This window comes from Schistocerca americana, chromosome 1 (genome assembly GCF_021461395.2).
Source record: "Schistocerca americana isolate TAMUIC-IGC-003095 chromosome 1, iqSchAmer2.1, whole genome shotgun sequence".
Taxonomy (NCBI): Eukaryota; Metazoa; Arthropoda; class Insecta; order Orthoptera; family Acrididae; genus Schistocerca; species Schistocerca americana.
In genome coordinates this window covers 788,091,130-788,116,508 of record NC_060119.1, presented here as the reverse complement: position 1 = coordinate 788,116,508, position 25,379 = coordinate 788,091,130, and the positions used below count along the sequence as shown (strand labels likewise).

Sequence of the window (25,379 nt, the reverse complement as noted above, 5' to 3'; positions counted from 1 at the left end):
ACCCATCTAATCTTCAGCATTCTTCCGTAGCACCACATTTCGAATGTTTCTGTTCTCTTATTGTCTAAAGTATTTATCATCCACGTTTCACTTCCACACATGGCTACACTCCATACAAATACTTTCAGAAACGACTTCGTGACATTTAAATATGTTAACAAATTTTTCTTCTTCAGAAACGCTTTTCTTGCATTGCCAGTCTACATTTATATCCTCTCTACTTCGACCATCGTCAGTTATTTTGCTCCCCAAATAGCAAAACTCCTTTACTACTTTAAGTGTCTCATTTCCTAATCTAATTCCCTCAGCATCACCCGACTTAATTCGACTACATTCCATTATCCTCGTTTTGCTTTTGTTGATGTTCATCTTATAACCTCCTTTCAAGACACTGTTTATTCCGTTCAGCTGCTCTTCCAAGTAATTTGCTGTCTCTGACAGAATTATAATGTCATCGGCGAACCTCAAAGTTTTTATTTCTTCTCCATCGATTTTAATACCTACTCCGAACTTTTCTTTTGTTTCCTTTATTGCTTGCTCAATATACAGATTGAATAACATTGGGGATAGGCTATAGCCCTGTCTCACTCCCTTCCCAACCACTGCTTCCCTTTCATGCCCATCGACTCTTATAACTCCCATCTGCTTTCTGTAAAAATTGTAAATAGTCTTTCGCTCCGTGTATTTTACCCCTGCCACCTTCTCTAAGTCTACAAATGCTAGAAACGTAGGTTTGCCTTTCCTTAATCTATCTTCTAAGATAAGTCGTAGGGTCAGTATTGCCTCACGTGTTCCAACATTTCTACGGAATCCAAACTGATCTTCCCCGAGGTCGGCTTCTACCAGTTTTTCCATTCGTCTGTAAAGAATTCGCGTTAGTATTTTGCACCTGTGACTTATTAAACTGATAGTTCGGTAACTTTCACATCTGTCAACACCTGTTTTCTTTGGGATTGGAATTATTATATTCTTCTTGAAGTCTGAGGGTATTTCGCCTGTCTCATACATCTTCCTCACCAGATGGTAGAGTTTTGTCAGGACTGGCTCTCCCAAGGCTGTCAGTAGTTCTAATGGAATGTTGTCTACTCCGGGCGCCTTGTTTGACTCAGGTCCTTCAGTGCTCTGTCAAACTCTTTACGCAGTATCATATCTCCCGTTTCATCTTCATCTACATCCTCTTCCATTTCCATAATATTGTCCTCAAGTACGTCGCCCTTGTATAGACCCTCTATATACTCCTTCCACCTTTCTGCTTTCCCTTTTTTGCTTAGAACTGGGTTTCCATAAAAGCTCTTGATATTCATGCAAGTGGTTCTCCTTTCTCCAAAGGTCTCTTTAATTTTCCTGTAAGCAGTATCTATTTTACCCCTAGTGAGATAAGCCTCTACATCCTTACATTTGTCCTCTAGCCATGCCTGCTTAGCCATTTTGCACTTCCTGTCGATCTCATTTTTGAGACGTTTGTATTCCTTTTTGCCTGCTTCATTTACTGCATTTTTATATTTTCCTCTTTCATCAATTAAATTCAATATTTCTTCTGTTACCCAAGGGTTTCTACTAGCCCTCGTCTTTCTACCTATTTGATCCTCTGCTGCCTTCACTATTTCATCCTTCAATGCTACCCATTCTTCTTCTACTGTATTTCTTTCCCCCATTGCTGTCAATTGTCCTCTTATGCTCTCCCTGAAACTCTGTACAACCTCTGGTTCTTTCAGTTTATCAAGGTCCCATCTCCTTAAATTCCCACCTTTTTGCAGTTTCTTCAGTTTTAATCTACAGTTCATAACCAATAGACTGTAGTCAGAGTCCACATCTGCCCCTGGAAATGTCTTACAATTTAAAACCTGGTTCCTAAATCTGTGTCTTACCACTATATAATCTATCTGATACCGTTTAGTACCTCCAGGGGTGTTCCATGTATACAACCTTCTTTCATGATTCTTGAACCAAGTGTTAGCTATGATTAAGTTATGCTCTGTGCAAAATTCTACCAGACGGCTTCGTCTTTCATTTCTTAGCCCCAATCCATATTCACCTACTATGTTGCCTTCTCTCCCTTTTCCTACTGACGAATTCCAGTCACCCATGACTATTAAATTTTCGTCTCCCTTCACTACCTGAATAATTTCTTTTATCTCATCATACATTTCATCAATTTCTTCATCATCTGCAGAGCTAGTTGGCATATAAACTTGTACTACTGTAGTAGGCGTGGGCTTTGTGTCTATCTTGGCCACAATAATGCGTTCACTATGCTGTTTGTAGTAGGTTACCCGCAATCCTATTTTTTTATTCATTATTAAACCTACACCTGCATTACCCCTATTTGCTTTTGTATTTATAACTCTGTATTCACCTGAACAAAAGTCTTGTTCCTCCTGCCACCGAACTTCACTAATTCCCATTATATCTAACTTTAACCTATCCATTTCCCTTTTTAAATTTTCTAACCTACCTGCCCGATTAAGGGATCTGACATTCCACGCTCCGATCCGTAGAACGTCAGTTTTCTTTCTCCTGATAACGACATCCTCTTGAGTAGTCCCCGCCCGGAGATCCGAATGAGGGACTATTTTACCAAGAGGACGCCATCATCATTTAATCATACAGTAAAGCTGCATGCCCTCGGGAAAAATTACGGTGTTTCCCCTTGCTTTCAGCCGTTCGCAGTACCAGAACAGCAAGGCCATTTTGGTTAGTGTTACAAGGCCAGATCAGTCAATCATCCAGACTGTTGCCCCTGCAACTACTGAAAAGGATGCTGCCCCTCTTCAGGAACCACACGTTTGCCTGGCCTCTCAACAGATACCCCTCCGTTGTGGTTGCACCTACGGTACGGCTATCTGTATCGTTGAGGCACGCAAGCCTGCCCACCAACGGCAAGTTCCATGGTGCATGGGGGGAGGGACGAGGTACTGGCGGAAGTAAAGCTGTGAGGACGGGGCGTGAGTCGTGCTTGGGTAGATCAGTTGGTAGAGCACTTGCCCGCGAAAGGCAAAGGTCCCGAGTTTTAATCTGCCAGGAAGTTTCTCCGCTGCTGAGTGAAAATCTCATTCTAGTATATTTGGTGTTTATTGTTATATTTATCTAGTATCTCTTGGAGTTATCGATTTCTCCCTCTTCAGATGCATAGACTCCGACCACTGCCAGAATTCTTATTTCTTCCTGGATGGTCAACACTATGATTCTATGATTAACTTGTCTACATTCTGTTATTTCATTCCTGCTTTTAACGTATGTAAAGGGTTACGCCTCTACGGGCTCTATTTTGTAGAGCTGGTACGCTATGGAATACCTGATAGTTGCTTATATACTTATCTGCTGCAGTTTTTTCTTTGTTGGAGCGGTCCACTGTAATGTTTTTAGTTTCCATATTCATCCTATATTCGTCGAGTCGATTTCGGAGGTTAGTCAAGGCACACGAGGCAAGAAAATGTCCGTTGACCGTGTGAAGGCGCAGTGCAGGGTGAGTGTGAGGGCGAGACTGCCACCTCGAGGCCTCCAGACCTGCCTGTTTTCTGTCAGAAATGACTCCCTCACCCGGATTGCCCCGTGTTAAGGCATAAGGGCTACCCTTTCACGCTCTCTCATTAGCTACACCTCAATCGGAGCGTATTACTCCGAGATCATGCAGTATTCGTCTTCGAGGGTATGGCAGTTGGATTTGCTGTGAGAGCAACTAAGAGATCGCAAAGAAATTTCCCGATGTATTGACGCTAGGACCTCTCCAGCAAAAGCCAGAGCCCTCGGGGTCATGTCACACTCTGGCAAGCTCGTACATTTTCGACCTTCACAATATATAAGCCATTCTTCTAAATGATAACAAATAGCGGAGAGCTCGGGAAAGAAGGTCAGTGTCCACTTTGTTTCCCTGCCGGGGGTTCTCCTCCAGGAGGTGGACGAGGCTTCGCCAACAGCTACTGAGCGCACTGGATGCACCCAGCTGCAAATCGTGGTTCATCTTGGCACAAATGACGCCTGCCGCCTGGGTTCAGAGGCCATCCCCAGTTCCTATAGGCGGCTGCTATCATTTTGCAACATCGTTCCCAGAACCTGTCGTTGTCCTCTAATGTGGAGCAGAGTGAATGGTCTAAACCAGAGGCTCAGATCATTCTGTGACTGTACTGGATACAATTTTCTCGAGCTTACGTACAGAAATGTAGGACTGCTCTTAATAGGTCACGCGAGCCCTAGTCGCCCGTAGGGTGGGCATGTGCCTTTTATCTTTTTTTTTTTTCAATAATCGAGAAATCACTCCATAGGAACGGTAAGAGGCATTCTGAGTCCAGATGGGGTAGCAATCGTCGTAACAGACCGGAGAAAGCAAATATTAATACAATATTAGTTAACTGCAGGAGCCTACATGGAAATGCCCAGCAATTAGTCTCACTTATAAACGATAACAATGCTCATACTAGGAACAGAAAGCCGGCTAAGACCAGATGTCAATAGCAATGAAATTCTAAACTCCGACTGGAATGTGTACCGCAAAAGTATGTTGAATGCTGGTTGTGGAAGTGTGTTTACAACAATAAAAATACAAAAATATCTAGCGAGATTAGTGCATATTCAGAATACGAAATAATTTGGGTGAACGTAAGTGTTAAGGACGGAACACACTTGGTCGCTGGATGGTTTTGCAGACCTACTGCCTCAGCAACAATAACGGCCGGACATTTGACGGAAAACTGGGAGAATATTCCGCGTAAATTTCCTGGTCATGTTGCAGTTCCAGTTGGAGATTTTAACTTACCAGCTATAGACCGGCCCCTCAAGTGATTGGGATGGGTAGTTTGGACAGAGAATACATTAAAATTGTTCTAGGTGCCTTACCCGAAAATTACATTGAACAGTTAATCAGAGAACCGACCCGTGAAGATAACATCTTATACCTGTTGATGACAAATAGGCCCGAACTTTTTGATTCGACGTAGAACAGGGAATCAATGATCGAAACGCCGTTACTGCATCACTGAATATGGCTGTACATAGGAATACAAAGAATGGCAAGAGACATATTTCAGGTTATCTGACATATCAACACGAAAATTTCATCTCCAGCAGTGACAATGTTTAAGCGTCAATGGGCAACGTGCAGGAGTATCGTACAATACGAAATGGCTCTGAGCACCATGGGACTTAACATCTGAGGTCATCAGTCCCCTAGAACGTAGAACTACTAAAACCTAACTAACCTAAGGATATCACACACATCCATGCCCGAAGCAGGATTCGAACCTGCGACCGTAGCAGTCGCGCGGTTCCAGACTGTAGCGCCTAGAACCGCTCGGCCACCGCGGCCTGCGTACAATACGCTTTAGACAAGTATGCGCTGAGCAAAATTGTGAGGAATGAAAAAGACCCATCGTTGTTCGACAACCGTGTTAGAAAGCTGCTACGAAAGCAAAGAGTGCTTCACTGCAGAAATAAACCTAACCACTGCTTTAAATACAAACCAAACCTAAACGAAGCCAAAAGTAGTGTAAGTATGACAATGGGCCAAGCGTTCAACGAAATCGAAAGCGAAATTCTGGCTACGGAATAGAAAGAAAACCCTAAAAATCTTTTGGTCTCACGTTAAATCAGTAAACGGATTGAAACCATTTGTCCAGACACTCTGTGACTATAATGCGTCTGAAACGCAAGATGACACAGAGGAAAATCGCAGTGTCGTCCCTCCTTTAAATAGTAGCACGAATGAGAGAATGGAAGGTATCGAAATAAGTGACCAAGAGCTAGAAAAGCAATTGAAATCGCTGAACAGAGGAATGTCTACTGGATGTGACTGGGTACCAACCCGATTCTATACAGAGTAAGCGAAGAATTTGCAAAGTACCATAGGTCTTTAGAGGAGCTATGCGTTCCTAGTGGCTGGAAAAATTCCAGTTTTGCAGAGGGGTCGTCGAACAAATGCATAAAGCTTGAAGCCTATTCCTTGACATCGGCCTGTTATAAATTCTGAGACACATCTCTGTATGGACCTACATGGTCTCTGCTCCCTAATGAAAAATTCCAAATGTATGGAGTATCAGACCAATTGTGTGATTGGATCGAAGGGTTTGTAGCAAACAGAACAGAGAAAATTTTTCAAAGGTAAAAAAAATTAATCGCGTATGAGGCAGATATCAAACTGAAAAAAAAAGTTTCAAATGGCTCTAAGCACTATGGGACTTAACATCTGAGGTCATCAGTCCCCTAGAATTTAGAACTACTTAAACCTAACTAACCTAAGGGCATCACACACATCCATGCCCGAAGCAGGATTCGAACCTATGACCGTTGCAGCAGCACGGTTCCGGGCTGAAGCGCCTAGAACCGCTAGGCCACAGCGGCCGACTATCAAACTGAGATTCATAGGAAGAATACTCAAGAAATAAAGTCCATCATCAAGGGAAGAAGCTTAGAAAACTTTTCTTCGACTAGTTTATGATATTACTCGTCAGTGCTGGATTCGTGCGAGGTAGGACTGATGGACGAAATAGAGAAGGTCCAAAGAAGAGCAGTACGTTTTCTTACAGTTTTATTTAGAAAGCGGGAAAGCGTCACAAAGAATCCAAGCTATTTCCAGTCGCAGACCTGCAAGAAAGGCTTTCTGCATCACGGTATAGTTTACTGTTAAAGTAAAAAAGAGTCAACCAATATATTGCTTGCTTCTACATACATCTCACGAAGAGACAATCAAATTAAAATGAGAGAGATTCGAGTCAACACGGAACCTTGCCAGCAACCGTTCTTCCCGCGAACCATGCCAGAATGGAACAGGAGAAGAGGGGAAGTGACACTGATGCTCAAAGTAACCTCCGCCACACACCAAACTGTGGCCTGCGGAATATAGATGTAAATGTAGAAGTGGATACTTATTTATGTACGAGTGTACTCAGTTTAATTTGTCTCTAGTTTCTATTCTAAGATTTGTATCAACATGTAACTCCAGTTCAATTTCCTTTTTCCGTCAGTACTTTATTCGTGCCACCAGTAAATTTTAGTCATTATTTATCTATTCTTTAAATTATTGTTTTGCAGGTAGAATATGTGCATTCTCTCCTAACAATATAGTTTCATTTTCTTAAATATTTATTTAGCTTTATACAGTTAAGCTGTAATTCACATTTTTTGAAACTACGAAAGGTTTTAGTTATTGATTACAACTACTTAAAGATATCAGGCAAGTGCCACACGTAATAAAGCAAAATTGTGGTTACACAGCATCTACATGGGTACGTTGTACCTGGAAAGTATAATGTAGTATACCAAAAAGTGACGGTAGTATACAACACTATATGTATCATATTAATGCTAAATGTTGATCTTTGTTAACACTGCTGATTCATTCTTTGATAAATTCTACTTCAATAAAATGGAAATGGATATCAGCTGTCAACTGGTTTCCGAAAACAGCGACGATACAGTTGGTGTTTTAGGGCGCACCTGCTGTAAGAATCTCTTTTTCTTCTGTGTTTTCCATACTACCCAGTCCACTAATGCTCACGGGAAGTGAAATTCTATAATCTTTTGTGTGTCTCCGATATTTCAGCAATATAGGGTTCCGCAGTCACTTCATCTCAAAAGAAAACGACAGTCCGGCACAAGTCTCGCAATTTATTTCAGTTTTACTTCGAAAAGAAAGTAATACAACCTGAAAGAATGTTCATCTGTCCCAGTAAGACTCGTAGCCAAAGATGGAGTTACTTGCGAAAGTTTTACAGCTGCTTCGGCTGGATCGTTGCTGGAGACAGTCTGTGGGTCTGCTGCAGCGATGCCAGAAAGGCAGCGGCAGAAAGTTCAGGCGTAACGCAAGTCAGCCTCCGCGAGCACGAGTTACTTTTACTCTGAAAGCGACGAGTACAAAGATGTGTTTCCCGATATATTCTATTACAAACCTAGCTGGTTAATTACGAGTGGAAACACGAGCTTGCCAATCTACATCAATTGTTCTCAAACGTTTTCCCTCTAGGTCCCCCTTCACGAGGAGAAATAATATTAACCCCACCCCCAGCCTACTTTATCAATAAAAATATTCATTTTTTTTAATTTTTCCCCTATCTTCTGTTTTACCCAATTCAATTTAGAAGAATTTTACTCAACAGAAACCAAAACTATTCGTACATGAAGTACTATAACGAAAATACCAACAAATCGTGTGTCTTTCTCACATTATCATTTGTTCAAAAACTTTGAAGTGAACAATATTTACAATTCAGCAAACAATTATTACAAGAGCATTAAAAATTTAAGTTACAAAGATCAGTAGCATGAATGAGCTTTCTTTTGAAAAGAAAGTTACTCATGACGTAGTGCAATGGCAGACACAACCACTTGAAGTTCTTTGTTTACATTTAGCTTCATAGCTGCCATAGCTGAACAGTCAGTCTCGCACAAGTATGTTGTTGCAAAAGGAATCATTCTTCAGTGGTTTTTGGCTCAGATTTGGGAATTAATTGCTAATATGTATTCATAACTCCAACAAAGACACATCATTAAATTTACTCTTTAGTGAAATGTCACAAGTGATTTCGATACGTTTTTTTCTGTTTTATATTTAGACATTATGATTCAAGAGCAATTTTGAATGGATTTTTAATCCAATTAAATTTATCAAGCTCGTCGCTGAAATACTTTTTGAAGTGATCCTTGGGTGTTGCATGCTATTATCGGGTTATTTGTGTTGTAACAGTGACACTAAGAGTGGAGAACATATCTAGCATGTCACTTTCCAGTCAGTTTTGCCACAGTTCTAGTTTCCTTATGAACGCCTTCACTTTTTCAAGGTACTGAAGCTGCGTGATTACCTTCGAATGAAGTGTTAAGAATATTTAGTTTTTCAAAAATGTCAGTGAGGTAAACCGTTTTCAACAGAAAATCTCCGTTGCTGAAACAGTCACAGAGTGAGTTTTCTCCTTTAAGAAACAGAATACCTCATTCCTCAGTTCAAGCATGTCTTTTTAGTGCTTTACTCCTTGATAGCCATCGGGTATTACTAGAAAAGTGCAACTGAGTGTGCTCTCTTCACACAGAACTTTAAAAACCTTGATTGTATAGATTTTGCCTTAGCAATATTAACTATTGTTATAACCGTTTCCAATGCTAAATGAAGTTTGCCAAGTTCTTTGGCGTCCAGAACCTCCCAGTGTATCATGCGGTGAGTCCATACTGCATCAGAAGCTACAGTTTTAACTTCCACTTGCAGTCTACCATAAATTCCAGACGCTGAGCGATCTCAATCTGTGTATACTCCAATGCAACCTATTCCATGATAACCGGTTCAGAATAAAAAAAAGTATTGATCATGTCAAAATGGCTTTGAGCTGTAACTGTTTTCAGTAGCGTCTCACAGAGACGAAAATTAAGTTCATCAACGACACGAAAATAAGCATTCAAATGAGCATTTTTATTTATATCAGTCGCTTCGTCCAATTGATGTGCAAAACAGTTGATACACAATTTATTGACTTACTGCTCGAGTAAACCGTCAGAAATGTCGAAAATTCTTCTACGCACAGTGTCATTAGAGACAGGAATACTTCTCAACAGTTGAGGAAGCGCGTCACTAGACATTATTGAAGCTATTTCAGTCGTTGCTGGTAAAACCAACGTCCTTGAAATAATGTGTAGATTCTTAGATTTAGCAATCCTGTGCGAAATCTGATAATAGGCAAAAGTACTGTAGATGTCACATTCGTCACTTTTAGCAAAGTTCTTCTCGGTAGACAATAACACATTTAGCTTCCTGACAAAAAATTATTTTTGTTTCCCGTTAATTCAGGATGTTTGGTTTCGAGATGTCTCTTTAATTTGTTGGGCTTAATGCTATCAGCAGCTAAAATGGTTAAACAAATCGCACACTGCGGATTTTCTGCAACACTGATTGCACTTTTCGTGAAGCCTGGCAATAAATAGATGTTATCGTAACTTCTCGTTTTCGCCTTTGGAATATCTCCCTTCAACCGTTAGTTCATGGACTACGGGTGCCTTTATGTCAGCTACTAACCAGGAACTGTTTCATACTGCAGTCAAGTTTGTCTCGCTGTGTCTGAAAGACAGTAAGGTGGTGTCTAGATACACGAGCCAAAGTTTACGCTGCACGGGGCAGTTACGAACATACAGCGGAGCCGACAAACGGCATTTCGCCGACGGACACGCGGCCCAGCTCGCACGATCATTTCAAAATACGCTAAAAATGTGATCACTAAAAATATTCGTCGAACGCGTTTGGCGTAACACCGATGTCGAACGAAAGTCGATCTAGATAAACAGCATCTTCTTTGTTTGAAGGAAAATATAAACTTTTTGTCACTAAGCTTTTTCTAATATACCTCTTCCCCCTTGTACGCCATTCGCCCGTCCCCGTCTCGTTCGCCAACACTCCCACCACCCCCCCCCCTTCCTGTGGCTCACACCCCATAGTTTGAGAACCACTGCTCTACAATGCTAAGCGGCCATCCCGGAACCCGGAATCGAACCTCATTTAAAGGCTGCTCTTTTAACGACTTCCAGTAGCAACTAAAACTTGATTTTCAATATTTCGCGTGATTATTGGCTGACTTTAAAAATTTTAAAAGCCATCATAATCTGCTCATTAGGAAGTACACACATCAAAAAAAGTTTGGCATCACCTCGGTTCAGAAAGTTCCGGAACCTGTACAGAAAATTGGAACAGAGACCAACAAAAACATCATTACCGCCCTTTTTACTGCTCATGAAAAACACGTATTGTATGTTGTACCACCATACAGCGAGGCCTTCAAACGATGTGGTCCAGATTGCTGTACACACCAGTACCTCTAATACCCAGTAGCACGTCCTCTTGCATTGATGCATGCCTATATTAGTCGTGGCAAACTATCCACAAGTTCATCACGGCACTGTTGGTCCAGATTGTCCCACTCCTTAACGGCGATTCGGCGTAGATCCCTCAGAGTGGTTGGTGGGTCACATCGGCCATAAACAGTCCTTGTCAATCTATCATAGGCTTGTTCGATAGGATTCATGTCTGGAGAACATGCTGGCCACTGTAGTCGAGCTTGTCGTTATCCTGAAGGAAGTCATTCACAAGATGTGCACCTCGATGGCGCGAATTGTCGTCCATGAAGACGAATGCCTCGCCAATATGTTGCAGATATTGTTGCACTATCGATCAGAGGATGGCATTCACGTATCGTACAGCTATTATTGCGCCTTCCGTGACCACCAGCGGCGTACGTCGGCCCCACATAATGCCACCCCATAACAGCAGGAAAACTCCACCTTGCTGCACTCGCTGGACAGTGTGTCTAAAGCGTTCAGCCTGACCGGGTTGCCTCCAAACACGTCTCCGACGATTGTCTGGTTGAAGGCATATGCGACACTTATCCGTGAAGAGAAAGTGGTGCCAATTTTGAGCAGTCCATTCGGCATGTTGTTGGGCCCATCTGTAAGGCGCTGCATGGTGTCCTGGTTGCAAAGACTGTGGACGTTGGGAATGAAGTTGCGCATCATGCAGCGCATTGTGCACAGTTTGAGTCGTAACACGACGTCCTGTGGCTGCACGAAAAGCATTATTCAACATGGTAGCGTTGCTGCAGGGTTCCTCCGAGCCATAATGGGTAGGTAGCGTTCATCCAATGCAGTAGTAGCCCTTGGGCGGCATGAGCGAGGCATTTCATAGACAGTTCCTGTCTCTGTATCTCCTCCATGTCCGAAAAACATCGCTTTGGTTCACTCCGAGACGCCTGGACACTACTCTTGTTGAGAGCCTTTCCTGGCACAAAGTAACAATGCGGACGCGATCGAACCACGGTATTGACCGTCTAGGCATGGTTGAACTACAGACAACACGACGCGTGTACCTTCTTCCTGGTGGAATGACTGGAACTGATCGGCTCTCCGTCTAATAGGAGCTGCTCATGCATAGTTGTTTACATCTTTTGGCGGGTTTAGTGATATCTCTGAACAGTCAAAGGGACTGTGTCTGTGATATAACACCCACAGCCAACGTCTATCTTCAGGAGCTCTGGGAACCGGGGTGATCCAAAACTTTTTTTGATGTGTGTGTAACCTAATGTTAGCACAATACGACAGATGTTACAATAAAAAATAGAGTGTTTGTCTTGAGGCGACGTAATCCACTGCAAGCAAATACCCAGATTATACTCTTCCAGTATTTGAGAATATGAGTACTTAGTGTCTTGCAACAAACTGTAAACATAATGTCAAAGCTTTAGGAAACCTTTTCTCGCTGACTCCTCCACAAAATGATGAAAAGAAAAAAAAACTTATCGCTTACTGCATTTCTTATGTTCATGCACTAAAACTGCAGCATCAGGCATGACATTTTAAATTAATACTTCTTTCCTGCTGACTGTATTCGCTAAACAGTTTGCATACAGTATCCATATATATCACTGAAAGCACCTGCAAACAAAGCTGTATCATCAGACAATTTGTAGTTCAGGAGATATTACGTCATGACATTCAGATACGTGAAAATATTGCTTTTGCTTGAAATGGAATGCACATTACCAGACTATATTGATCTAGTGTTTCAAAATGAGAGCACTTATCGGCTACCAACAACCTCTAAGCATCGTTTCAAACCTTCACTGAAAATTTTTCTCTTAAGGTCAACTATTTAACACGTTAACTCATTTGTAAAGTAACAGAGCGTCTGAAGCTGCTTTATACGTGGGAATTCTATTCTTTAACGAAACTGGGGTATACTGATAAACACTGCACCATAACTGTAAAGTCATTTTCGACTTTTCTGTACTCGTCTCTCATTCTCAGTAAAGATCGAGTGACAATCGGGAGCTGTGTACATGTAGTACTGAATGTTTTTGTGTTAATGGCCAACTGACCTCACTAGCACCTGTTTTCTAGGAATGTTATGTCGCGACGAAAATTAGACATCGAAATTTCCCAGGAAATGCTTTTACTGATTCGTTCCTTTACTATCTTCACGTGATAACAGCTGTAATCTATAAATTCGTACCTATTATAAAGGTGGATGTATGTATGTATGTATGTTCCACGTCTCATTTTAAGCCCCTGGACCGATTTCAGCCAAACTCGGAATATACATTATTTACTATCTGAGACAGGAAGCAGCAACCTTCTTTTGCTCTTGGGGTGTTAAAGTGGAGAGAGGAGGAGAAAGAAGGACATGGAAAAAAAGGGAGAATGAGGACATGGACAGACAGAGAGGAGGAAGGAGGAGATGGACAGAGAAAGGGAAGAGGATGAGATGGAGGAGTAGACGGCAGAGGGGCAGGAGTACACGGACAGAGAGAATGGAGAGAAGCAGGTGGGCATAGAGAGGAGGGAGGAGCAGATGTACAGAGAGTGGAGGGTGGAGGAAAGAAAAGGAGAGTGGCAGAGAGAGGAGGCAGGAAGAGAGAACAGAGAGAGGGAGCAGAATGAGATGGTCAGAAAGAGGGGGCAGGAAGAGATAGAAAAAGAGAGGGGGATGAGGAGGTGAACAAATAGAAGAGTAAGAAATAAGCGTGTGATAGCCATGGTAACCAATATAAAGTGTTGCATTATTAATGTAAAAATATATTTGGTCTAGTTTAACATACCTAATTCAGATTTAATAAAGATTTTTATTCGGAATCCAAGTGGTTCAGTCAGTTATATGCATTTTACCCATATCTAGTAGCTACTTCAGCGTTTCTGACAATTAACACGGTATTTACTATCGCGAATCTCTATATGTCCATCCCAGTGTTATGTTCCCTGTGATTTCTATAAATTACGTAAGGCAAATGGCTGGACAGTTCCTCTAAAAAGACTTCGCCGGCGTTTTTGTCAAATCCCAGCTTGCGTTCCGTTTCACATCACTTCACTATCGACGGGATATTAAACCGTACTCAATCATTGTTATCTACAGACATAGAGTGATCCACGCCACCCAAAAAGCGGGGATGTGATCTTTTGGATATCAGTCAGCCCGCAGTGTAAGAGGTAAGAGTGCTGTTTAATATTGGAAACAAAAAGCATTGCAATGACCAGTGGTAAAATTAGTGATGATTGGAAAGTATTCGTGACCCAGCAGCCCGTGCCCTGAACGAAAAAGTTGATTCAGAAAGAAAGAATCTGAACTAATGGAATAGCGCTTGAAGACGTACCACAAGAACCGAGAGAGATAATACACTGGCTCCTAACAAAATTATTCTGTTATTTGATTTTCTTTCCTTAAGTTAGTAGAAGCTTTCATATTTAACATCTATTACCTTTTAAAAAAATCATGTTAAGGATTTCGTTCGTTTTTTAATTTTTTTGATAACTATAATTTTTAATACATTTGTGCATTGTCATAATTAATTTGTAAGATGAGTATATAAACCAGTGCAGTGCTAACTTTAGTCCTATTGTTCCGCCGGATCATCCGCTTTTAAGTTTTCCGGTTTCACCTAAACAGTTTAAGGCAAAACCCGGGATACTTCCTCTGTCCACACTCTTCCCGTCTACGAGCTTGAGGTCCGTCTCTAATAACCTCGTCTTCGACCTGACGTTGGAACTTAACTTTCTTTCCTTTCTTTGCTTTCAAGAGCAATGTATGTATAGACAGAGGGTGCACTCCTGTCAAAAGTGGCGAATGTAACAGATAGAGGTCTAACGAGAGCAGAAGGTTGCCACACCGTGCTGGCTACCGGCGGAGAGCCCGACGCATTCTGGGCGACACGAAACGATATCTGCGCATTTGGTCGCAGCCTCGTCGCCAGTGAGCGACGCACGGGACACTCCGGTGTAGTTCCGTTGATGGACGCGTCAAGAACCATCGTGTCAAAAGCGTACCGTGGATACCTCGATCGTCATGTTGGCGACATGGGCACCCGTCAACGATCATAGAATATAACAGCGGACACTCGCCAATTCGATGCTGAAAAACAACTGTAGAGCTGCCCTACATGTTCACTGTTGGATACCTTAGCCACAGCTGTATAAATTTGTCTCTGGTCACCACAAGTCATAGCTCGCACAGATTAGAAAGAGGCTAGGAAATATTGCCAATGTGTGTGAACGCAACAGGGTGCTGACTTCAACAACCGCTGAAATTTCGTCATGTGCGCATCTGTGGTTTGACCAGGGAGACAGCAGAATTCCAAACAGAATTTAGGCAAACACCTCCATCTGTATTCATGTAACTAGCTAGTTTAATATCAAAAAATGGTTCAAATGTCTCTGAGCACTATGGGACTTAACTTCTGAGGTCATCAGTCCCCTAGAACTTAGAAATACTTAAACCTAACTAACCTAAGGACATCACACACACCCATGCCCCAGGCAGGATTCAAACCTGCGACCGTAGCGGTCGTGCGGTTCCAGACTGTAGCGCCTAGAACCGGTCGGCCATCCCGGCCGGCGTTTAATATCAACTGCTTACATAAATACACTACCAAAAAGCTGGAAGGGCATGCTAGAAGCATGCGTTGTCATGTTCCATAGGATGACCGGTGCCAAGGCAGTGTTCTGCAATAGCAGATTTATTCAGCTGTCGTATGTATGTGTGATGCTTATGCTCAATAAGTGGATCTTCGAAGGTCTCGATGTTCTAAAACCGCGTAACGTATTACAGTTACCACGGATACGGTAGACGCAAGACTTCGCGTTTCGTAGACCAAGATGATCCTTTACAGTTGTTAAATAGGCCTTAATCTTAGACGTAAGTCCAAAAATACTCTTCACAGCGTGATTCTGTGGAATGCGACGAATCCTGTTGGAAGTGCTACCTGCGTAAGACAGAAAGGCCGTAAGGCTTAGGTGCCACCTTGTTACTTTCATCACTCACTTGATTCACTCTTGGTCGATAGCGCAACGCTCGCCTGCTCTGTTTTTCACTTGTAGAGGTCTGGGGTAACTTGACCTTTACGGTGGATAGCAGACCCGCACTTCTAGTGGGCTGGATGGCGCTCAGCTCTCCACAATGGGCGAGGTTGCCTCTGTGGACTACTTACATATCTACTGATAAATCAAGAGGGTACCAGTGCCATAATTAATATACTGCATTTGTGCTATCTCAGACTTCGGCCAGGATCAGACATTGGCGCTGGTGAGCAGCGAGGAAGCTGATCTACAAAGAAGTGACAGATGACAGAAGTCATGGGATATCTCTTAATATCGTGTCGGAACTCCTTTTGATCGGCGTAGCGCAGGATCTCGACGTGGCATGAACTCAAGAAGTCATTGGAAGTCTCCTGCAGAAATATTGAGCTATGTTGCCTCTAAAGTTGTCCATAATTGAAAAAAGTGTTTACTGGACGAAATTACCTCTTATTATGCCCCATAAATTTGCGATGGGATTCATATCGGGCATTGAGTGGCAAACCATTCGCTCGAATTGTCAACAAGGTTCTTCAAACCAAATGCCAACAACTGTGATCGGTGACATGACGCATTGTCACCCTTAAAAATTTTATCAGTGTTTGGGGCATAATGTCCTTCAATGGCTGCAAACGATCTCGAAGTAGCCGAACATCCAGAGGACTCAGCACATTCCATGTAAACACTGCCCACACCATTATGGAGATACCAGCAGCTTGCACAGTGCCTTGTTGACAACTTGGGTTCGTGGCTACGCAGGGCCTGCGCCACACTCGAACCTTATCATCAGCTCTTACCAGTTGAAATTGAACTCACCTGACCAGGTCACGGTTTTCAAGTCGCCTAGCACTCCGTCTTCAGGCCACAAGTGGCCTACCGGGACCATCCGACCGCCGTGTCATCCTCAGTGGAGGATGTGGATAGGAGGGGCGTGGGGTCAGCACACCACTCTCCAGGTCGTTGTGATGGTATTCTTGACCGAAGCCGCTACTATTCCGCCGAGTAGCTCCTCAACTGGCATTACGAGGCTGAGTGCACCCCGAAAAATGGCAACAGCGCATGGCGGCCTGGATGGTCACCCATCCAAGTGCCGACCACGCCCGACAGCGCTTAACTTCGGTGGTCTCACGGGAACCGGTGTATCCACTGCGGCAAGGCCGTTGCCTCAAGTCGCCTAGGGTCCAACCGATATGATCTCGAGCCTAGGGATGGAGGCAATGTCGTGCTGTTAGCAAAGGTACTCGCTTCGATCATATGCTGCCATTGGCCGCTAACGCTAAATTTCGCCGTACTGCCCTAACGGATGTTTTCGATGTACGTCCCACATTGATCTCAGCGATTATTTCATATACTGTTGCTTGACTGTTAGTAGTGACAACTCTATGTAAATACCGCTGCTCATGGTCGTTAAGTGAAGACCGTTGGTCACAGCGTTGTCCATGGTGAGGGGTAATGCATGAAATGTGGTATTCTCGGCACACTCTTGACACAGTGAATCGGTTCAAGTGGTTCAAGTGGCTCTGAGCACTATGAGTTTTAATATCTGAGGTCATCAGTCCCCTAGAACTTAGAACTACTTACACCTAACTAACCTAAGGACATCACACACATCCATGCCCGACACCGTGGATCGCGAAATATTGAATTCCCTCACGACTTCTGAAATGGAATGTCCTATGTAGCTATTTCCAACTGTCACTGTGCTTTCAAAGTCTGTTGATTCCCAGTCATTATCACGTCGGAAACCTTTTGATATGTATCATCTTAATACACACATTTTTCTTTGGGCTGACCAAGAAATGCTCAAAAAACACAGTTGGAGGTGTGTCGAACCAAATGTGACAGTTATGCCAGTTGATGTGCCCACTTGTATGGAAGGTTACCTCATCACTAAACAACATATGTTACATTAAATCTTCAGTTGCCGCAACTCCGACAAATTTATGTATATCGCCTAGCATTCCACTGAGTCTTCATCATGGAGTTGGCGTAACACTGCAAATGATATGAACGCTTCTTTAAGGTGAATTTCAGCACTTTGAACACTGTTGATTTTTGAATTGGCAACTGACGTGAAACACACCATACAGATTTAGGACTCTGTTCAGTTGACTCCCGTATGGCGCCAGTGTCAGCTGCGCTTCTGGAAGGTCGACCTGATCCAGACTCGTCAGCAACAATTTCTGTTCAGTGAAACTCATTCGACAGTTTCCATGTGCTTCTGTTCGTTGGTGTATCCTTCCTAAATTCCCGTTGAAACCGTCGTCGAAGCTCATCGTACAGAAAACCCTGTAGCCCCATGTAACAATGGCAGTACGTTTAGGAATCGCAAACATACTGCTCAGTGGCCGAGCGAGATTGCGCAATCGTTAGCACACTGGACTCATATTCGGGAGGATGACCATCCTCAGTTAGGTTTTCCGCGACTCTCCTAAATCGCTTTGGGCAAATGCTGGAATGTTTCCTTTAAAAGGGAACGGCTGCATTCCTTCACTAATCCGATGGGACCGATGACCTCGCTGTTTGGTCCCCTCCCCTGAATCAACCAACCGATTGACCAACTGTTCAGTGATCAACCTGCAATGAAAAGAAAATCTTAAGTTACTGCAAACAAGAAATAGTTACATACTTTATGGACAGATTGTACATTTCTTCGTGATTTGCTGGGCTGAAATCTAACACACCACACCACAACGCAAAAGAACGTGTCTACACTAATGTTTCTGGAGATATGAATATCAGTAGACTTGTCCACCAAGCGGCTGCCCACCGAAACAATACTCCGATCTTCACATTTCTTGCCGGCCGCTGTGGCGGAGTGGCTCTAGGCGCTTCAGTCCGGAACCGCGCTGCTGCTACGGTCGCAGGTTCGAATCCTGCCTCGGGCATTGATGTGTGTGATGTCTTTAGGTTAGTTAGGTTTAAGTAGTTCTATGTCTCGGGGACTGATGACCTCAGATGTTAAGTTCCATAGAGCTTAGAGCCATTTCAACCATTGACATTTCTTCAAACACTTCTCATCAAAACGATCCTTACAACCGACTATGTTACCAACTCACTTTTGCGTGTGTGTGTGTGTGTGTGTGTGTGTGTGTGTGTGTGTGAGAGAGAGAGAGAGAGAGAGAGAGGGAGAGGGAGAGAGAGAGAGAGAGAGAGAGAGAGAGAGAGTAGCCGGGCTCTACAATGGCTACGGCAGTGATCAACTGGCAACAAAGAATCAGCTCTGCTTTGTGTCATTTTCCTTGTGTCCGACTGCACCGTCATTTGAGGCTTTTGGACGCACCAGATGTGGCCTCAGCGCTGTTGGGCGGATCTGGCGCCCTACAATGCTGCGAGAGAGCCGCCGCTAAGCGGCCACGGAGCTGCCTTCTCCTTCGCTTGGCCTCTCTCCTTGTCTGCTTCCTTTCCCGTCTTCCGGTCTCGAAGCCTCTTTCTTCCGCTGCTCTCCGTCCACTGCTCCTCACTTGGCGAACAAGACGCGCGCTCGGGTTCGCATTAGCACAAGAAAACTAGAGAGGAGAAGGAGAAGTCCTCGAGTCGGGAGGAAAACTGAATGCCAACATTAATTTGGTCGTCACAACCTTCAATCCAACTCCTGGAAAAGTCTATAAGGGTGGCGCGCGGCGCGCCGGAGAGCCGGGCCGAGTGGCGAGGTAAGCAGTTCCGCGGGATTGCGGCTGGGCTGCTGACTCGCATTGAGGCCGCGCGCTGCCTAGAGACAGCCACCGGCCGCGGCCGCGCTCTACAATTAACAGCGGTGCGGCCGCTAACGAGCCGGCAGCGGCCGGCTGTCGGCTGTGTTCCGCGGCGCTGCCCACCTCGCCACCGACACTCGCGATGCACTTCACCACAGCCGGCTGCATCCTCCGCGTCCCTTTTCTCTTTCTTCTGCGCATCCTCTTTTAATTTTGTTACATTCAGCCATGCGGACAACAGGAAGCGGCAGTAGGGTTTTGAGAAAATATCTGCGCTCTTCTTTTTATTTGGCGAAATTCCTTCTTGACGGAGTGTTCTCTAATTGCAGTTTTTCCAATCAATGCATTTCGTTATTTGCTAATCTACAGGAACAATTCTATTAATCACGCTACGCCACAGTGCGATCTCAGGCGTCTCGTCACGGTTCGCGCGGCTCCCCCCGTCGGAGGTTCGAGTCCTCCCTCGGACATGGGTGTGTGTTGTCCTTAGTGTAAGTTAATTTACATTAGATTAAGTAGTGCGTAAGCCTAGGGACCAATGACCTCTGCAGTTTGGTCCCATAGTCCTTACCACAAATTTCCAATTACGTTGCGCCACTTTGCATTACACCTTTTTATCACTGACCTGGCGACCATGTTCCTTACATTTTTTGGCTATTTTCGTATTACAGTTGCTTCTTGAAAATACAATATATTTTAATTATTTATGTAACCTGATCTGATTATGGTCATGAAGTCCTCTATTACTTGTTTCACACATACAGTACCTGTTTTACATCGTAGTGCCTATGAACAACCACAGTCGACAAGATATTTCCACTCTCGGAAGTAGCACTTCTAGATGTAAGAAAATAGACAGCAGCAGAGAATGAAAAGAAGAAGCAAGAAACTGATCCAAGACGTCTATTATTCGGTTCAAATGGCTCTGAGCACTATGGGACGTAACATCTGAGGTCATCAGTCGCCTAGAACTTAGAACTACTTAAACCTAACTAACCTAAGGACATCACACACATCCATGCCCGAGGCAGGATTCGAACCTGCGAAAGTAGCGGTCGCGAGGTTCGAGACTGAAGCGCCTACAACCGCTCGGCCACACCGGCCGGCTTTATTATTCGGAAGTCACACTTATCCATCATGGCTGAAATACAGAAGAAGTTTCCTACTTGCAATTGCACTAATTCCTAGTTAAGCAGAAATCTCCTGGAGGATTACTGATAGCAAAAGAGACGCTACCATCGGGCTGCCATCTCCAATATGGGATCTGGAAAATCCTCAACAGGTTGAGAACAGTGGTGACAAGGTGCAAGAATAATTTGAGAAATGGGGTATCACTTATGAATGTTGTGACAGGATTCTTAACACTTGTTGGTCTTCAGTAAGCTGAGCGAACGCTGTGACATTGAAGACTTGTTTCCACCGAATAATAACCGTGCCATTCTGGTTGATCAACATAGGACTCATAAAGTTAGAAACCTTCTGTTATTTATTATAGTCTGCTTTAGTGTTCTTTGGACTCAGTTGATTAAAAGTAAATAACATAATTGTTACCTAAGAAATAATAATTTTAATATGACAAATACTATTAAAATAATTCGTGCCCTGTAGTGAGAATGTGATTAAATAATGCTGACTATGAACTAATAAAATTAATACTGGTACTGTCAGTAATAGCCATAATAGTAGCAATAATAATAACGACAAAAATAATGATAGTAAAAAAAATGGCTCTGAGCACTATGGGATTTAACTTCTAAGGTCATCAGTCCCCTAGAACTCAGAACTACTTAAACCCAACTAACCTAAGGACATCACACACATCCATGCCCGAGGCAGGATTCGAACCTGCGACCGTAGCGGTCGTGCGGTTCCAGACTGTAGCGCCCAGAACCGCTCGGCCACGCTGGCCGGCTGATAGTAACAACAAAAATAATGGTGGCAGATATAAAAGGAACTCATAGGCGTACACAATAGATGTTTTTTGTCCTGAGGAAAGAAAAGAATATACAGAGAAGTGAGGAAGATATTGTTGAAAAAATGGATGTACAGGCATAACGCGTGCATACAAGGACATTGGTAATCATTATTGTTGATTCAGTAGATACGCCATTAATTATCTTCTGAAGCTGGGGATGTTATTCAGTTCTCTAATCTTATCCGGGAGGTTATTCCAGAGTCATGTTCCTGTTACATAGAAGGACTTCGAGAAAATGGCTGAATGATGGAGTGGGACAGAAAGGATTTTTCTCTGATGGGAACAGATGTTTCTGCCATGTTGTTCAGACAAAAGCGTTAAGGTCGAAGAGAGATCTGGGGGCAGTGTACGTTGATAAGACGGTATACAGGACGGGGGTATGGAAATCTAAGCGCTTGTCTGCACACAGCCACGATAGGTGTGTGAAATTTGATCGGAGAGTTGAACATCGCAGATATAACAAATACAAGCATGTATGACCAGTTCTAGGCGCCATGGGCTTTCCTGAGGAAAGCCTTGCAGGATAACATCGCTGTAATCAATAAATGGATGTATAAGTGTTTGCAGAGGTATATTTTCCAGATCAGAGCATTTTATATTTCTGAAGGGCGTGGAGACATCCTGATACCTCCTTACACATTGCATTTACGTGCTTATTCCAGTTTAAATTTTCATCTACACTCCTGGAAATGGCAAAAAGAACACATTGACACCGGTGTGTCAGACCCACCATACTTGCTCCGGACACTGCGAGAGGGCTGTACAAGCAATGATCACACGCACGGCACAGCGGACACACCAGGAACCGCGGTGTTGGCCGTCGAATGGCGCTAGCTTCGCAGCATTTGTGCACCGCCGCCGTCAGTGTCAGCCAGTTTGCCGTGGCATACGGAGCTCCATCGCAGTCTTTAACACTGGTAGCATGCCGCGACAGCGTGGACGTGAACCGTATGTGCAGTTGACGGACTTTGAGCGAGGGCGTATAGTGGGCATGCGGGAGGCCGGGTGGGCGTACCGCCGAATTGCTCAACACGTGGGGCGTGAGGTCTCCACAGTACATCGATGCTGTCGCCAGTGGTCGGCGGAACGTGCACGTGCCCGTCGACCTGGGACCGGACCGCAGCGACGCACGGATGCACGCCAAGACCGTAGGATCCTACGCAGTGCCGTAGGGGACCGCACCGCCACTTCCCAGCAAATTAGGGACACTGTTGCTCCTGGGGTATCGGCGAGGACCATTCGCAACCGTCTCCATGAAGCTGGGCTACGGTCCCGCACGCCGTTAGGCCGTCTTCCGCTCACGCCCCAACATCGTGCAGCCCGCCTCCAGTGGTGTCGCGACAGGCGTCAATGGAGGGACGAATGGAGACGTGTCGTCTTCAGCGATGAGAGTCGCTTCTGCCTTGGTGCCAATGATGGTCGTATGCGTGTTTGGCGCCGTGCAGGTGAGCGCCACAATCAGGACTGCATACGACCGAGGCACACAGGGCCAACACCCGGCATCATGGTGTGGGGAGCGATCTCCTACACTGGCCGTACACCACTGGTGATCGTCGAGGGGACACTGAATAGTGCACGGTACAGCCAAACCGTCATCGAACCCATCGTTCTACCATTCCTAGACCGGCAAGGGAACTTGCTGTTCCAACAGGACAATGCACGTCCGCATGTATCCCGTGCCACCCAACGTGCTCTAGAAGGTGTAAGTCAACTACCCTGGCCAGCAAGATCTCCGGATCTGTCCCCCATTGAGCATGTTTGGGACTGGATGAAGCGTCGTCTCACGCGGTCTGCACGTCCAGCACGAACGCTGGTCCAACTGAGGCGCCAGGTGGAAATGGCATGGCAAGCCGTTCCACAGGACTACATCCAGCATCTCTACGATCGTCTCCATGGGAGAATAGCAGCCTGCATTGCTGCGAAAGGTGGATATACACTGTACTAGTGCCGACATTGTGCATGCTCTGTTGCCTGTGTCTATGTGCCTGTGGTTCTGTCAGTGTGATCATGTGATGTATCTGACCCCACGAATGTGTCAATAAAGTTTCCCCTTCCTGGGACAATGAATTCACGGTGTTCTTATTGCAATTTCCAGGAGTGTACTTTCACTCATAAACACTTTGCTGTGGGAGGAAAGTTGTTTTATATAGATCGTTTCAATAGACACTCTTTACAAATTTGAAAATATATAACACAAGCAAGTTTATTTAAAACAATTTTGAGAATCATACATTACCCTCCAATTGTGAAGATTCGGCAACGTCTTATTCCCTGATTTGGTAGCATGGTGTATGATGTATTACATCACATGGATGACCTGAAATAAATCTTGCTGGTATAACTTACTACTTACATCTACATCTACATCTATACTCCGCGAGCCACCTTACGGTGTGTGGCGGAGGGTACTTATTGTACCACTATCTGATCCCCCCTTCCCTGTTCCATTCACGAATTGTGCGTGGGAAGAACGACTGCTTGTAAGTCTCCGTATTTGCTCTAATTTCTCGGATCTTTTCGTTGTGATCATTACGCGAGATATATGTGGGCGGTAGTAATATGTTGCCCATCTCTTCCCGGAATGTGCTCTCTCGTAATTTCGATAATAAACCTCTCCGTATTGCGTAACGCCTTTCTTGAAGTGTCCGCCACTGGAGCTTGTTCAGCATCTCCGTAACGCTCTCGCGCTGACTAAATGTCCCCATGACGAATCGCGCTGCTTTTCGCTGGATCATGTCTATCTCTTCTTCTCTTATTCACTAGGTGGAATAGGGTACCAGAATAGTTTCCATACATGGTGCAGGTTAGCGATCGTTGGTCTGGCGTGTAAGTCAATCTGAGTATGGCGCGCTCCCACGGTGACTTACCGAACTTCGCCTCAGATATGCTAAACTTTAACCATCAAGCCACACAATACAGAACTCACACGCTTCACAGACAACGGCATTCGACTCAGAGGAGTGTGACACTGTGGCGGCAGGGAGGGCGACCACAGGTGGAAACAAGTGACTCATCTACACGAGGACAAGACTCATCCTATGTGGTGTAGACGACACAGAATTGTCTGTTAGTGAATCGTGAGAATTCTGTATTGAGTGTCTACTCATTTAAAGTTGTAGCGTAGGATTTGTGTAAGAGTGGTGTTTGGCTAAGATTTGCGCAAACGTAGGCTTCTAATCAATCTTTGTTTTACTAAACAACAGTTCAAATTACCAGAGTGCATACGAATTCAGCGGACCATTCTGCTCAACCTCTTGTAATAAAGAACTTCAGACAACAAATGTCATACAAAAACCTTTGCCCACAGTAAGAACATAATCTGATTTTCAAAGTGTGCAACAGTAAATTAGAATAAAAAATTTTCCTGAGGTAAAGGCATACATTAAACAGATAAAACAATTTTGCCTGTGTCCGCTAATCGCTTTACAAGAGGACACCAAAAACAAAACAGCAACAAGTAAAATGGCCCAGTAGAATGATCTATGGTCCACTATTAGCAGGACCTCCACCGTATTCCTGACAGACAACAGACTGGACAACATGATTTCCGTGGATGTACAATCTACTAAAGAATCTACAAGGAAAATGTATAAACAAGCAAAAGCTGTCATGACTTATCGCTAATACACAATGATATGACAACGGTCTCTCCGTGTTTTTAAATTCAATAGAATAGTGGTAATCAGGCAGCATCATGGCCACGCCATGTAAATACAGCCAAATACAGTTGTGGCACAACGAGATTTCTAATGCCCCGCAATGCTTCTTCACAACAATAAACAAAGCCGGCCAACTTCACCTATCTTGACATATACCACCACACCGTATTTTGGTCAGTCAAAACTATGAAACCACTAATGCCCGGCAGTTACAGTTATGGAGCACACACGCACGCCCCCCCCCCCCCCCCC

At 44.1% G+C, this 25,379-nt stretch overlaps 1 protein-coding gene and 1 pseudogene across 1 annotated transcript in view; one reads left to right on the top strand and one right to left on the bottom strand.

Annotated features, from left to right (window-relative positions):
* The window catches only part of LOC124545570 (neuronal acetylcholine receptor subunit alpha-7-like), a 581,174-nt gene that overhangs the window by 192,328 nt on the left and 363,467 nt on the right, over positions 1-25,379 (top strand). The window lies entirely within an intron of this gene.
* On the bottom strand, positions 16,846-16,963 carry LOC124558806 (annotated as a pseudogene).